The 13,543-nt window shown below is 44.1% G+C and overlaps 1 protein-coding gene across 3 annotated transcripts in view; it reads left to right on the top strand.

The window, feature by feature from the left end:
- Positions 1-1,028: 1,028 nt before the first annotated feature.
- Positions 1,029-13,543, top strand: part of FOXN2 (forkhead box N2) — a 128,461-nt gene continuing 115,946 nt past the window's right edge. Inside the window, exon 1 of one of the 3 annotated variants that reach the window (XM_085612734.1) lies at positions 1,029-1,214. The gene's annotated coding sequence lies outside the window, so the exon portion shown is untranslated. Of the gene's footprint in view, positions 1,215-1,283; positions 1,404-3,486; positions 3,602-13,543 lie in introns of those variants that run through there. The other 2 variants (XM_085612735.1, XM_085612736.1) reach the window with 2 other exon arrangements.

The following is a 13,543-nucleotide window of genomic DNA, read 5'->3' as shown; positions in this document are numbered from 1 at the left end:
CCAGAATCTGCACATTCCACTTCGACCTCAGAAGTAGTTTCAAAGAGTGCTACAGCGCTGAACATTTTAGGGTAGTTTGCTTCATTAAGCATGACCATAATAATGCCACTTCTGTACTGTGTGCATAAGCGAGGATGTGGTCTCACGGCTAGATTGCAGCCTTTGGTGCAGGAAACCAAGGTTCCAGCCTCGGGGTCGTGTCCACATCCTGTGATTCTGGGCAAATCACTTAGTCTCCCTGTACCTGAATATGTCCTTGTGTTTCGTAACCGATGCTTATGTAAACTCATGTAAAGCGCTCCAATACCTTCCGGTCGAGTTCGCGCTGCAAAAAATATAACATGTTAGGTTCCACGATGTTGTAAACAGGAAGAAGAGCGCAAGATTCCTGTCGGAACAATCGTCACATAAAGCAGCAGAATGCATATAAGTTCGTCAAAACAAACAGCGACTCAAGAAAACGTTTTGTAGAGAGTTTGCACTTTTAAAACACACCGTCTCAAAATCATGGAGCACATCACATGTGCAAAACCAAACCTCTTGCCAATATGGATAAGCGCCACCCCTTCCGCCTAGTAGACGCCCATTCAAAATGACCGTCTTGAACAACTGGGCTTTAACTAAGAAAAGCGCTCCTCTATGGGTGATGAATTTGATTGGTCTCTTTTCAAAGCAAAAGCAACTGATGTTGAACATGCATCAAAACTCATGAACATAAACTCAGACACGTACTAAGTGATTAAAAATGTTTCTCGATATCTAAGATTTCAAGAAATACGTACGTTACTAAGTTGCTTAGTCAAAAGAAAAAAATGCAGCAATCGTCCGTATATTCTTTTTATTTTCAATATAATCATCATAAAAAATACGTAGTCCAAGATGGATGCCTGATACCTAAACGATAGGCCCAGGTGCTAGCTCGAAATTGGCTGTCCTCTTTCTATGTCGACTCAAACCATGCTCCCATTGTCCGGATGCAGTGCTTGCTTCTTGCTAGGGCCAGTGGGTGGCAGGGGTGTTGCCTGGCGGCTGTTGGCGCGTCAGCGCAGCTGTCGGGGCGGAGCTACTGGTGGCGGCTAGAGCGCCTGGTTGCCATGGAGACTGGCTGATGTGGGCGTGGCCGTGTGCGCGCGGTGGTGCGGGGAGCAGCTGCTGGTCTGTGACACATAGACACACACGGACTGTACAGAGCGCGCGGGACACGCTACATGTCTGTGAGTATGTGCATTGTGCCTGTCGGTAGGGGTGGCTGCTGCTTTGCGCCACTCAGGCGTCCTGGGAGGTCGCGGCGAGCGGTACAGTGGAGTATGGGAGGGTGACAGCCCTGCACCCCAGGGGCTGATTATAGACTGCGGCTGGAGCTATAGACGTTTCGGATGTCCCGGTGCTGGCCAAGTAGTGAGGTTTGAGGCAGATAGGGCAGTGTGCGCGGGTGGGTGCTGCCTGAGCATATGTTATGAGGTTGGTGGGTGGGGTGCTGGGCGTAGAGCGCAAAGGATCGATGGGCTCTGTGTGTAGGCATTCAGCGTGGTCTGTGGAGGGTTTCCGCGTGGTTGAGGTCTGTACAGTGTGTATGGGAGTGCTCTTGGTGTAGTATGAGGTGTTGTGACTGAGGTTCTGGGGGTACATGAATGCTGATTGGTAAGTGGGGGGTTCAGCACATATACTTTGTGGTAGACGGTGAGTGTTGAGACCAGAGTGCTCGCTCACAATGCAGTGCGTGTGAGGTTCAGCAATACAGGCGCTGACAGCAGTGTGTCGGATGGCCAGGCAGTGCCGTGTTCCGCATGGTGTTTATGGCTGCTGATACTTCTGATATTTCTCTCGGTGTGAGCCGGGGCGAGAATAGCTGTGCTCGGACGGAGCTAGGTGGGCGGCAGAGCGTGTAGTGTGAAGCTGGGCTTGTGTGGTGTTGCTGCAAGGATGCTGGCTGTGCGGCTTTTAACCCTGCGCGTGTGAAGTCCTGCCTATGCTTTTGCAGGAAGTGCATGGCGTGCTCGGTGTTTGTACATAAAAAGTGCACTCCTCAGCCTCCCCCGCGTTCTTTCCTCTTCTTTTGGGCCGCACGGTGCCCATGGGACACGCTGGCCGTCCTCAGCAGCTGCCCTGAGTGAGGCGGCCCGTGCCCGAAGTGCGCCGGCAGCTGTGCTTTGTGCAGGGGGTGACTCCTCCCCGCAGCATAGAGAAGGGAAAGGATCCCCTCCCTCTCCTGCGGCTGACAGACACGTGCTCCTGAGAAGTGGTGTGCCTTGGATTCTCGACCAGGACGGGCCCCCGAAAACGCGCTGCCAAGCGTGCATTTCGAGGGAAAGTTCAGGCTCCAGTTACATTCACGAGGTTATCGCTGTACTGTCGTGGCCTAGCTCAGCAGCCTGTATTCCCTAGAGTAGACCTACTGTCTGCAGGAGAGGGTGCGAGTTCACAACTAAGATTGACAGTTGTTAAGGAGCGTATCTATATTTAACCACATTACGCTATTTCAACTGTCCTGACTTTAGTTTCAAACATGCTTTGAATGTTGTGCTGGTATGTTGTCCATCCTTTTTTGTGTCTCGGTATAGTTTTGTTAATAAGTTATTTTGTTAGCCTGTTTTTAAGACAGCCCCGAACAAATTAGAATACATTTTAAATCTGAATACATTTTATACATTCGTGATAGTTCTAGAATTTTATTGTTTTTAGATTGCTCGCCATTAGGTAGATTTTTCAGTAACGTATTCATTGGCGCATACAGAAAATTATATTATTCTTGACCTCCTTGAGTTTTCGATCAGAACAAAGTAACACGTTTTCTATACTTTTCATTGCTGGAATGGTACTATTTAGGGCAGATTTGAAGTGATTTAAATGTAATCCGAATTGTTTCGCATTGATTTGAGGGTTGAGCCTATGGTGTCTGTGCTATTGTAGGCTCTTTATGTTGTATATTTAGAAGTTTATTTATTTTAAAAGTTTTATATAGCGCTAGCTTGACCCGTAGGTATCAGAGCGCTTTACATAACATACTTTAAAGAAAAACAGATGGAAATTGCATTACATAGTAGACAGGCATTAAGGAAGCAAAACCAGGGATAAAAACATACAGCACGGAAGGTGAGGTGGATAACACAGTCCGGTCACCAACTATCATTGAATGTCAAGAGAGGAGTAAACTCGGATATTGAAGTCTAGGTTAGTTGTCGTTGCATTTTCCATAAAACGCCCCCATGATCTCTAACCCTGAGCGCTGGTTTTGCTTCGTGCGTGCGACTTTCCATTCTGGCTTGCCCAAAGGAAGGGTTGCTAAGAGACACCAAACGTTGCTTTACGTCTCATAAAAAATATGTTCGCTTCTTAGTATGGCACAGTGACTAACTGCCTTCCCCCAGGTGCCTTCTGCACTGTTATATTTTTAGATCCGATTTTGATGGTCTACTTTACCCGCCTCTCACCAAGCAAGAAACGCATTAGAGGCTTCCGGGTCAGTAATTAGATGTTCGAATGACCCGACGAACTCCAACTTTTACCTCGATGCGTGGGGCATCACACATTCTTGCCTGTCGTACGTAGAAGTGCTGTCAGATATACGAGCTGGCCACTATGTGACCCAATCAGGAAATGGGTGGGTGTCCTAGTGCCATGTTTTGGTATTGATCCTTGCTTTCTATTTCGCTTGACATTGCCGCAAATATTTACTTCTTTTTGTTTTTATTTACTTTTAGCTAGAAAATGCCAACCAGTTTGCATATATTGTTTTTTTCATAAGAGCGGACTTTAACAATCAAGGAGTTGCCTTTTGAAACCATGTTTTTATGGGGTAAAAAGCCTTACGTTTCTTGGCGTGTAGCAGAACTTTTGTTAATATACAAGTCTCACTGATTGCCTTTCGTGCTCAGCTGTGTTCATAGTTTTCATTGATGACCGTTGCACTCTCCGCCCTTGGTTTCTATTGTTTAGGTGACTGGATAGGGCTATTGTTGTTCCTGTACATATTAATCCAGTGTACGTTTTTAAAGATACATATCCGTTTTACGAGAACAGTTTATTAATCTTTGGTTCTGTGTGGCTCAGCTGTGTTTTTGATTTCGGTAACCCTAGTATTAATCAATTTCTATCCGATATCCCAAAGCCACATACTTTATAGCACAATATAGAAAGTGGTAATGCTGATGGTTAAAAAGACAGTGCTGGGGGGAAGGGCAGTACTTACTTGCGCGGTGTCAGTCAACCTGACACAATCTAACAATTGCGCTTAGTAAAAACTTCACCAGTTACTGTGTGCTTGGCTGTGCACATAGTTTAAGGCAAGTGTTCTTTATTTCCCTTTAAGAAGACATTTATGCATTTATTTCTTTTTACATCCCTCAAAAGGTACGAATCGTACCCTTAAAAAAAAAAAAAAAGGCAAGGACCATGATTTCATCTGCTTCTTGTATGGCTCAGATTGTTACTTACCATGGACACACTTCTACTTTTCTTGCTCTCCTTTCGTCCTGGGTTATGAAGACTCAAACGAGTACTAATAATTCCCTCCCTCCAGGATTACTCCAAACCTGTTCTGTCATTATATTAGTTCTGCGGCTAGAATGGACTTATCAAGTGAGGCAACTCTTCTGCCTATATGTTCACTAGTTAAGTTTGAATGAGAACATTATTTTGCATATGTGTATTTATAGCAGGCATTCTTGGCTCATGTTCAGACTTCTTCCCCTTTCAGTTTCCAATGTGCCCCTCCCTGCTACACAGACTCTGGCAATACAGTTAGTAGGAAGTTCAGTCTGAGCTAAGGCTACCTTCCTGCATTTTATTGTTGTTACTTTTTTTAAGTGTGTTGGTAAAGGAGAGTAGTAGGTAGGTCTGAGGAAAAAAAAATTGTCAAAAGATTTGTTATGGTTTGCGGTTCACCGTGTGCCGTATGTATTGGGAGATTTAGATTCCTATAGTGTTACCCTTTCTGCAGAAATGTTGTCTGCATGAATATATTAATGTTACCTATGTGGAAGTGCCCTAGGGTGCAATGTGGTCTGGCTGTGATTCAACTATGCCTGCCCCTGGCAATGAAAGTCCGAAAAATGTTGAAGACTGCTTGGTGTGTTGGAACTCATAGCCCTGGGGCAGGTCTTGATTATACATTGGTTAGTTGTAGCCATTGTGAAGTGCCTAATTACTAGGTTGAGTAGAAAGCCAAAACATTGAATGCTAAAGGCTACTATATTAAGGTACCAACTTGACATTCTCACATGTACCTGTTTTTATGTAGGGCCCCCAGTTTTATTGTATTTATTTTGTTATGTATTTGTTCGAGCTCTAATTATACCATTACCATTTTCGTAACGAGAGCCCTTCTGCAACTGTTTTAAACTTCATCTGAAAAACGTGTCCCATTGTGTTAGTCTGCAGGCCTATTACCCTAGCAGTAGCGATACACAACATCAAAGATCACTCAAAAGGAGACTTATTTTCAATCTCTATATATATTTAAAAATAAATAGAGATTTTAACGTTCAGTTTTTGCCACTGACTATCTAAAGCCTTTTGTACGCCCAGAATGTGTGTACGCCCAGAATGTGTGTTTTTTACAAAGCAATTTGAGCTTCATTCATAGTTTCTGGCCTGGGGATGAGTGATAATGATCGTGTGGAGCCACATGCCCTGAAAACTTATTCGCTTCACTGAGTGAGGACAGACGGAAAATTGAAGGGAAAACTCAAAATGTTCATAAATTGCACCAGATTATAACTAAATGCGCACATTCCTTTATCTTCAATAGGTGCGTAGTTTGGGCTCATTTTGGAGTTCTGGTGCAAGATATGGCCTAAGTAGTTTACGTTTTCACCCCTGAAGATCATAAATGTGCGTATTCTTTCCCGAAATTTCAAATACAAGTTCTCTGTTTCATAGATAAGACATACAAGAACATGTGATAGTTTCTTTGCTATCCAGGTCTGTCTTCAACAAGTGAGTTGCTTTAATAAATAGCTTTTTCAATGTAACACTTTGATCTCTTTGGGCAACTCACTCTTTTGAGTGAGGACACAGTGGTGTGAAATAGCTTGTTTTCTCTTCTACATGCTAATTGTCAGTTTCCTCACAAAATACTTTACTTATAGTTGGTGTCTTTAGAAGTGTGGGTAGTGGCCAAGACCTGTACGTGCTGGTGTGTGTCATCACACCGTGGCCTGAACATCAGGGTTCCCCAACCAACTTATACGGGGGCCATTCAGCTCCCTCAGTCGTTGAATTTGTGCCCTGTTGGGCAACCAAGTAGACACGCTCTATCCACATTTGACAGCAAAGTAAGACTAACCTGTATGTTGGTAGCTATTTCGCACACACTCTAGTGATGTAGCAGTTTTAAAAGCTAAGTACCTCTTAACCTCTCATCGATGACACATTGTGAATCGCTCTGCACACAGTAACGTTGCAGAAACCGTGTGACCTCTACTACGTTTCGAGCAGAACGGCCTGACTGTGGACCATGAACTGCATAGCAAGCAAGATGCGAAAACCTCACTTCGACACCGGGGCATTAATGTATGTGCACAATGATGCTGGTTAATTTTATGAAACCATTTCAGGATACGACTTCAGATTTTGTACTTGGCATTGAAATTACCTTTTTGTTTTCCTGCTCTCGTCCTGCTGGGCAGTGCGAGGCCACGGCTTGCAAACCAGCATTGCCTGATGCTTGGGCCAGGGGGGTGATTTTGATCCCTCGGGGACCAGAATGCTCCCGTTGTCCTGGATACATGACATCATGTCGCATTGTAATCAAATCCAGGCTGCTCGCTGCCGTGTGCATGGGATTCGAATCTGACCTCCAATCTCAGCTTCCTGTCTTCTTGGGATGGATGACAAAGGAGAAGGGCGTTTTGACCAGCTATCCTTACGCAGAGCAGCGGTATAGGAAATCAACAGATTTGTTCTTTGAGCATATAAAATGCGTCTTTGTAGGGGGAGGTATGGATCCATGTGTGACAAAGGGGCTGCCCTCTTATAGTGAAGAGACATAGCCAGGCAGTACTGTGGAAAACAGTAGTAGCTCACTGGTTGGCATTGTAAAGGAGTGAGACCACTGCGCAGTAAATAGAGAAAATTCTGCTTGTACTTTGAGTTTTTTCCAGCCTTAAAAATATAGTCACTCTGCTGGGTATTTTTTCACAAAGCCTCATATTCTTTTTGTGAATAAAGCAGTTTATTTGCTTTCCCTTTCCTGGTACAATTGACATCTGCCGAGTTCATTCATTAAAAGTAATTAACGTAATTAGTTTGCTTGTTTTCCCCGTGGGGTTTTCTTGTTTTTGGCTTCCTAAATAATCAAGGCAGTACCTGGGTGCAGTGGAAGTTAATTCTTTTGATTTTGCAAGGCTCTCGCTGCATTTCAAGTCATAAAGTTCAAGCCGGGCAAAGGTTGCTCTTCATAATGTACATAATTAGGATAAAGCAGTGCACGGACAGTGGTCCGCTAAGGCAGCAAATTTTCAGAATATGCGACGGCAGCTTGTTGATGATTTAAAATGTGATTTTTGCATTAGTTCTGATGACTTTTTATTAGTAAACTTAGTGCAAATCCTGTTTACAGCCGAGCCATCAACTATCATTCCATGTCATTCACCATATAGGCACTCCTGCGCATAGTCTTGAGTATTAGCCATATCTGTAAAACCTTTTTGCCCGCCATGTATGGACCAGAGAACAGGCCAGCGAGGTGGCCGATAGCCCGCCTCTATGAAACAAGAAGTACGTGGCTTAAAGCAGTTGTTTGAGAGTGGTGGTCCTTGAAAGATGGGCAAAAGCGAAGTCAGCAGGGAGCTGTCGGAGCAGCTCCTACCTTCTCTTGTCTTCCCTCTCCTCTGAGGATGAAGGGCGGGGGAAGTCTCGGGTATAAGGGAAAGGAAGTTGAGGATTCAATGAATCAAGTCCATCACATTTCCTGATCTTGTTAATAGACTGGCATAGCCTTAGGACGTGTTTGGACAAGGCTCCTGGTTAGCCATACATTTCCACTTGCTAAGAAGCAATGTACATTTTGAACCCATGCACTGTTTAAATCAAATCGTAATAAATAAATGCCTGCCTTTCATTGTTCCAAGGAAGGACGAGACGTTTCACCCAGTTATACTAAATGTGTTCTAAAGTGATAGGTTGGTATCTTAACATGTCTCCGTAGAGGAAGTTCCCATTCTTTAACCTACATTCGCGGTGTTCTTTGTCTAAACTTTCATGATTAAGAAAGGCTATACATAGGTGTAGAAACTAAAATGTTTTTCAGTTTGACGGAAGACCAATTATGCAGACCATTGAGAAACGGGACTTCCTGTAGTTGATTATGTGTCTTTCAGCCATCAGTATTTTATTGGTCTGGGGCTACAATATTGCTGGATTTTACATTGTCTTTTCACGCGGTACTCGAGTTTCCAAAATGTAGCCCGGCCTGCTTTACGGATGACTGCAGTGTGTCAAAGTGGTCCTGCCTGAGGAGAACTGTGGGTTTCTCCAATGGCATCTGAATGTGAGAGCACGTTGCTTAGCAACTCATCAGCGAGGCGCACCCTCCCTCCCTGATGCTCACCCACTCCGTGGCTGCCTTTAGCCGTGCCAAAGAGAACACACAATGTCGGTGCCTTATTAACCCTCCAAAAAATAGCAACACAGCGTAGCTTGTTAACTTCTAGCCACTCCTTTGCATGTGACTCGCGCTGAAACCATCATAGCTGTGATGAAACCGCAGCAGTGTCAGCCAGCTGTCTATGCCACCACAGCAAGAGCAGTGTTGGTCAATATATAGCCCCAATTAATCGCAGATGGAGTACTTAAATCAGAGTATTATAGTGACTGAGAATGTTTAATGTCCCATTTAAATCAGTACTTTGATATTTCTCTCGTGTGACAAAAATCGGTAGTGCCATATCGAGCTCAAGTGCTACAAGCGGTTAATTATGTGGAAGAAGTTGCCAGGTAAGGGAAAATAAAAACTTGACAAGGAGAGTCCACATAGTTAGTTTAAGATATATTTGGTCATCATTAACTGCAAAGACCATGAGAAGAAACCTTCAACATTGCCAGAAATAGAGTAAGAATCAAAAGTTATAAACTCCACTATTTCTAAATAGCAGCAGGCCAACTAGGCCATTACTAAGAAGTTTTTAGATTCTACACTTTCGATATAACATCTCCTGGCCTTCATCCAGCTTTTTAGCTCTTGAAATGTGCGTTATGTGATACACCTGCATGTCTTTTTCTTTTTAAAAGATCTTATGAATCCACGTCTTTATCTTTTATAAAATACTGCCTGCTCGCCATCTCTATACCTCTGATCTGACCATTGTTCTTTATTTACAGAGTGTTTTTTTGGAAAATGACTAGTCTGTCAGTGATTACAACTGATTGACATGCACGTTCTACAGTTGTAGATACTGTTTCAGCAGCATTGATCTCTAACTTCAGATTTTTGTTTTGTATTTAGCAATGACAGCTCCCAGAACCAAGCCAATCCCTCAGATGAGGGTGGGTTGTTTTCCTGCCAGCAACACATCGGGGAGTGTTTGACACAGTAATTCCTAGTGGCCCCTCCTTCCAAACGGCCACGCCCCCTTTAAGCGGTGAAGCCACACTTATATTTCCTTACAGTGGGTAATAAGACCCAGTCAGTGACCCAGTTGCCAAAAACCTGACCTACCCACCACCAGCCCAACAAGCAATGGCAAAGCCACAAGGTCTGGTGTTGGCCACCATCCTTTTGAGTTTGGCATTTCTTGTATTGCTCTGTCATGGATTTTGCAAAACGTTATTGTTTGGGAAACTGCCGGGCCCTCATCAATATGAAATAGCAACAATCTGATAAAATAAAGGAAGGTCCAAAAGGAATTTACACCATCATTAGAAGGAGACAGGAACTGATAAAGTTGAAATGTGCCCTGTGGTGTGAAGAGCTGGTAGAAAGCATCCTGCTATCACATTAGGCTCTAAACACAAAGGAAACATTAAAGTAATAATTATGTATACATAAAAACACTGGCACTGGAAGAAACTATCTTTAGTGTGCATGTGCTGCTTGTGAAAGGGCAAAATGCAGTCGCTTAAAGTAAAGTTAGCGAGTGGCTGAAGTAGGCTGACCCACTGCCTCTTGCTGTATGCAGTAGCTTAATGTGAATGACACAACAGATCAGTGGATGAAGAGAGCTGGTTGAAAACCTATATAAGTATATTATACATATAATTTTTGTAAAATCAAAAGGTCTTGGCTAGCACCAGACCTAAAAAGGTATAGGTTTCTCAGTGAAACGAAACTCTCCTCCTGGACTCCATCCAAAAGAGAGGAAAAAAGGCTCAAATGCTGTGTTCTATCTAGTCACCTTACACAACTGTTTGTTCCAGTAATCTCCACTTTCAACCTAAGGTAATATATCTTGTGCTTCAAATTAAGTAAAAGATATTAGAAAGAATATTCCTGAAGTAAACCGGCCTTCTTGCTGTGATCTGAAAGCACATACACCAAACCTCTAAACTGAAGCATAGTTAATGTTTTTTTTAGTCCAAAATGCTGCCTTCCCCATAAACTTGAAGACCACCCCCCAATATAACGCATTTATAGATCTAAAACTGGTCATGTGTCTCCTCACTTGAAAATGCCATACCTAGATTTAAACCCTGGAGCTAGTGCCTAAAATCCAATACACTCCCAAAGGAAACACTGGACTGTTCCCCAGCTCAAACATCCCATCAACGCACAACATGCTGTTTCAACATCTGTTTGGAATCGGACATTTCCTGCAGCACCTAAATAGGTGTAATCCCTATAAAACCTAATTTTCCTTTCTGATAAAAGAGGCATAGCTCAGGTGTGGCAGTGATTCTTTCCTTGATGAACAGAACACTTGATCTTAGCTTAAGACGCTCCTGCATGTGTTCTCTAGAACCTGTATCAGAGTAAACATCCAAGCTCTGCAGTATATCGGAATTTCTTTGTGACTGAGGCCAATATATTTAACTTGTACTGAGGCTTTTCATTTATTAAAAAGTCCTCTCTGGGACTAACTAGGGTTCTACACGGGTTCCTGGTATATTAAAACTTTGTTGCCAAGGCAAAATCTATTGCTTTACTATTCGATATGGACATGTTTTTGGAGTTTGTCCATGTTGTGATGGAAAAGTCCCTCGCTTGGTGATGGATGTGCACCATTGCAAGGAGTTCCCCCAACTGTAATAATGTCTGGATGCTTGATGCTGAATTTTATTTTCGTGGGCGAAAACAAATCATACAAGTGCGCCATGACGTAGGCCTGTCTTACGGAATGTGGTATTTTTGGACAGGAGGGGTGCTCAAAGCACTTCTCTCATAGTGGTTACCGGCAACTGCCTTTACCAGGAGTTAAGCAGCACAAACACAGTGGTGGCAGCAAACCATATAGTGAACAGTTGGAGTGAACATGCCTTTTTACCTGTGTCACTAGAGTGAGGCCTACAGGCGCACTCATTTAAAGTTCTGCTGCTGTGTGCTTAACTCACCCATGGCCTACATCTATTTGGTGTGCAGTGCTGCATAATGCATGTGTTTTCCACATGTGCTTGGGTGTAGGTGTGCCTGTGAATGGCACAATACAGGGATAGTGCAGTGCTGTGCATTGAGTGTATGTTATATGCATGTGCTGGGTGTATATTGCGTGTAAATGGTACAATACAGGAAAATGCTGGGTTCCATTTTGGGAGTCTCAGCTTACTGGGCAAAACATGAGGAGGTAGAGGAATCCTTCAGACAGATTTCTGGATTGTTGAATTCCTGTGAGCTGGGTGGGACACTTGGGAAGAAGGGAGAGCCAGGCTCTTCAGCAGACTTCAAAGGGCACTCTTTAATTCAGAGAAAGTCTATTAGGATGGGGCCTGGGAAAATCTCAAGAATGAGATGGGGCTTATTAAAGAATCATAAAGAGTAGGGCTGAGGCCCGGGGTTAACTTATTGATACACATCACTGTGGCTGACATTCAGGTGTGAACTCTAGTCACTTTGGTGGCTTATGTTTTGGGGCTATCAAATTTGGAGTCTTCTACTGCGACAGCCCATTTTCTGCAGGAAGGGCAGGACAGAGGAAAAGGCACTTCAAAAGGAGGCATAATATAAACTTCAAAGAGTCAGAATCACATTTGGTGTTTGGAAATGGACTAAAAGAAGGGGAGCTGGAGAGTCCCAAATTTGTCACCTGTCAAGCAGCCAGTTGGGCTTTCCCAGGAGGAGAAGCTCTGCAAGACTTCTGCCTGTGAGCAGAACTGGAGGCCAAGGCCTGCTAGTCTCCCAGCTGGGTGAGTGTTCCCTGTGAGGAAGAGGAGAGCACTGGAGGGAGCATGGTGCAGTTGGGGATCTTTTCAATGGGATCCCTGTAACGAGGTGGCGACTGCTGCTTAGCCATGACCGTTGCTGCACCCATTGGGTCATCACCCATGTGTGAAGTTAAGTCAGTGACCCTGTATGTGAGGTGGGGACGTGTGAAGATTGTTTAATGTTCCTATGGGGCTGTATCCCATGTACAGAGAGAAGTCAGTATCTTGTATGCCAGAGGGGGCCACCGGGAAAAGGTAAGGAGCATGGTCTGGCCAAGACCATGCCCGTGAGGAGGAGGCCACCACTGTAATCAAAGTGGGCCTAGGCCCCGACTGAAGAGCAGCAATGAGGAGTGCAACCGCTGCGCCTCTCGGGCGGCATGTTAGGATCCTACCCAAAGCAGCACCTGGAGCTTCATTTCCCACAAATGGGGGCGCACTCTGACACACCTGTCAGTCTGATCCTCCTAGTGCAGGAAAAACTGATTTCCTGGTCATACGGCCCCTGGGGAACATGCCTGCCGTATAGCACCTCAGTGCTGGGACACTTTTGACTTTAATAAAGAGTCGGAGTGGTACTCTTGAGACTCTGACTACTAGTGGGGCTTAACCTAAACACTGATAATGAATTGGGAAAAACCATTGCTGCTAGCAAGAGGGGAGTGGCACTCTAAGACCTGCCTATAAAACACTAGAACCATGGCATCAGGAAACGGTGTGTATTGTTTGTGAATATCTTATTTTACTCTTTGTTCATATACAAGTACTTTTTTTTTTTTTTTATAAAAGCGAGTATTTGACTGGAAAATAATTTATTGCTGCTACTAAACGTATTTGTGCGCCTGTGTACACTACGGTGTCTACCTCCCTATCAAGAAATCTTGGACTGCTTGACCCGCGCTATCACTGACAGTCAAGTGCTGAAGGGGTGCTTGGCCTAGTTGCCCGGCATCCATAGTAGGTCGGGCCTCGGGGCATGAGGAGTAAAAGTAGTCAACACGCATGGTTGGGCCTCTTTTACTCCTTTTTACCCCTTGGCCCAACAAACGGCGGTCTGACAGTCTATAACTCAGTGAAAAGCTCTTCTTTGATTTTTTAATTTATTTTTTATTCCTGTCAAAAGCTAAAATGATCTCTCCCCGATGTAGGTTTTGACACTAACAGCATAACCTGCACAAGTTTACTCCGGGACATGCCTAACGCCCTGCGCTCTTGGTATCTCTTGCCATCCATTTCATCTACAAAATCC

The sequence above is a fragment of the Triturus cristatus genome, chromosome 6, assembly GCF_964204655.1.
Source record: "Triturus cristatus chromosome 6, aTriCri1.1, whole genome shotgun sequence".
Taxonomy (NCBI): Eukaryota; Metazoa; Chordata; class Amphibia; order Caudata; family Salamandridae; genus Triturus; species Triturus cristatus.
Note: the sequence above shows the minus strand (reverse complement) of the source record. Positions and strands in the feature narration are given on the sequence as shown.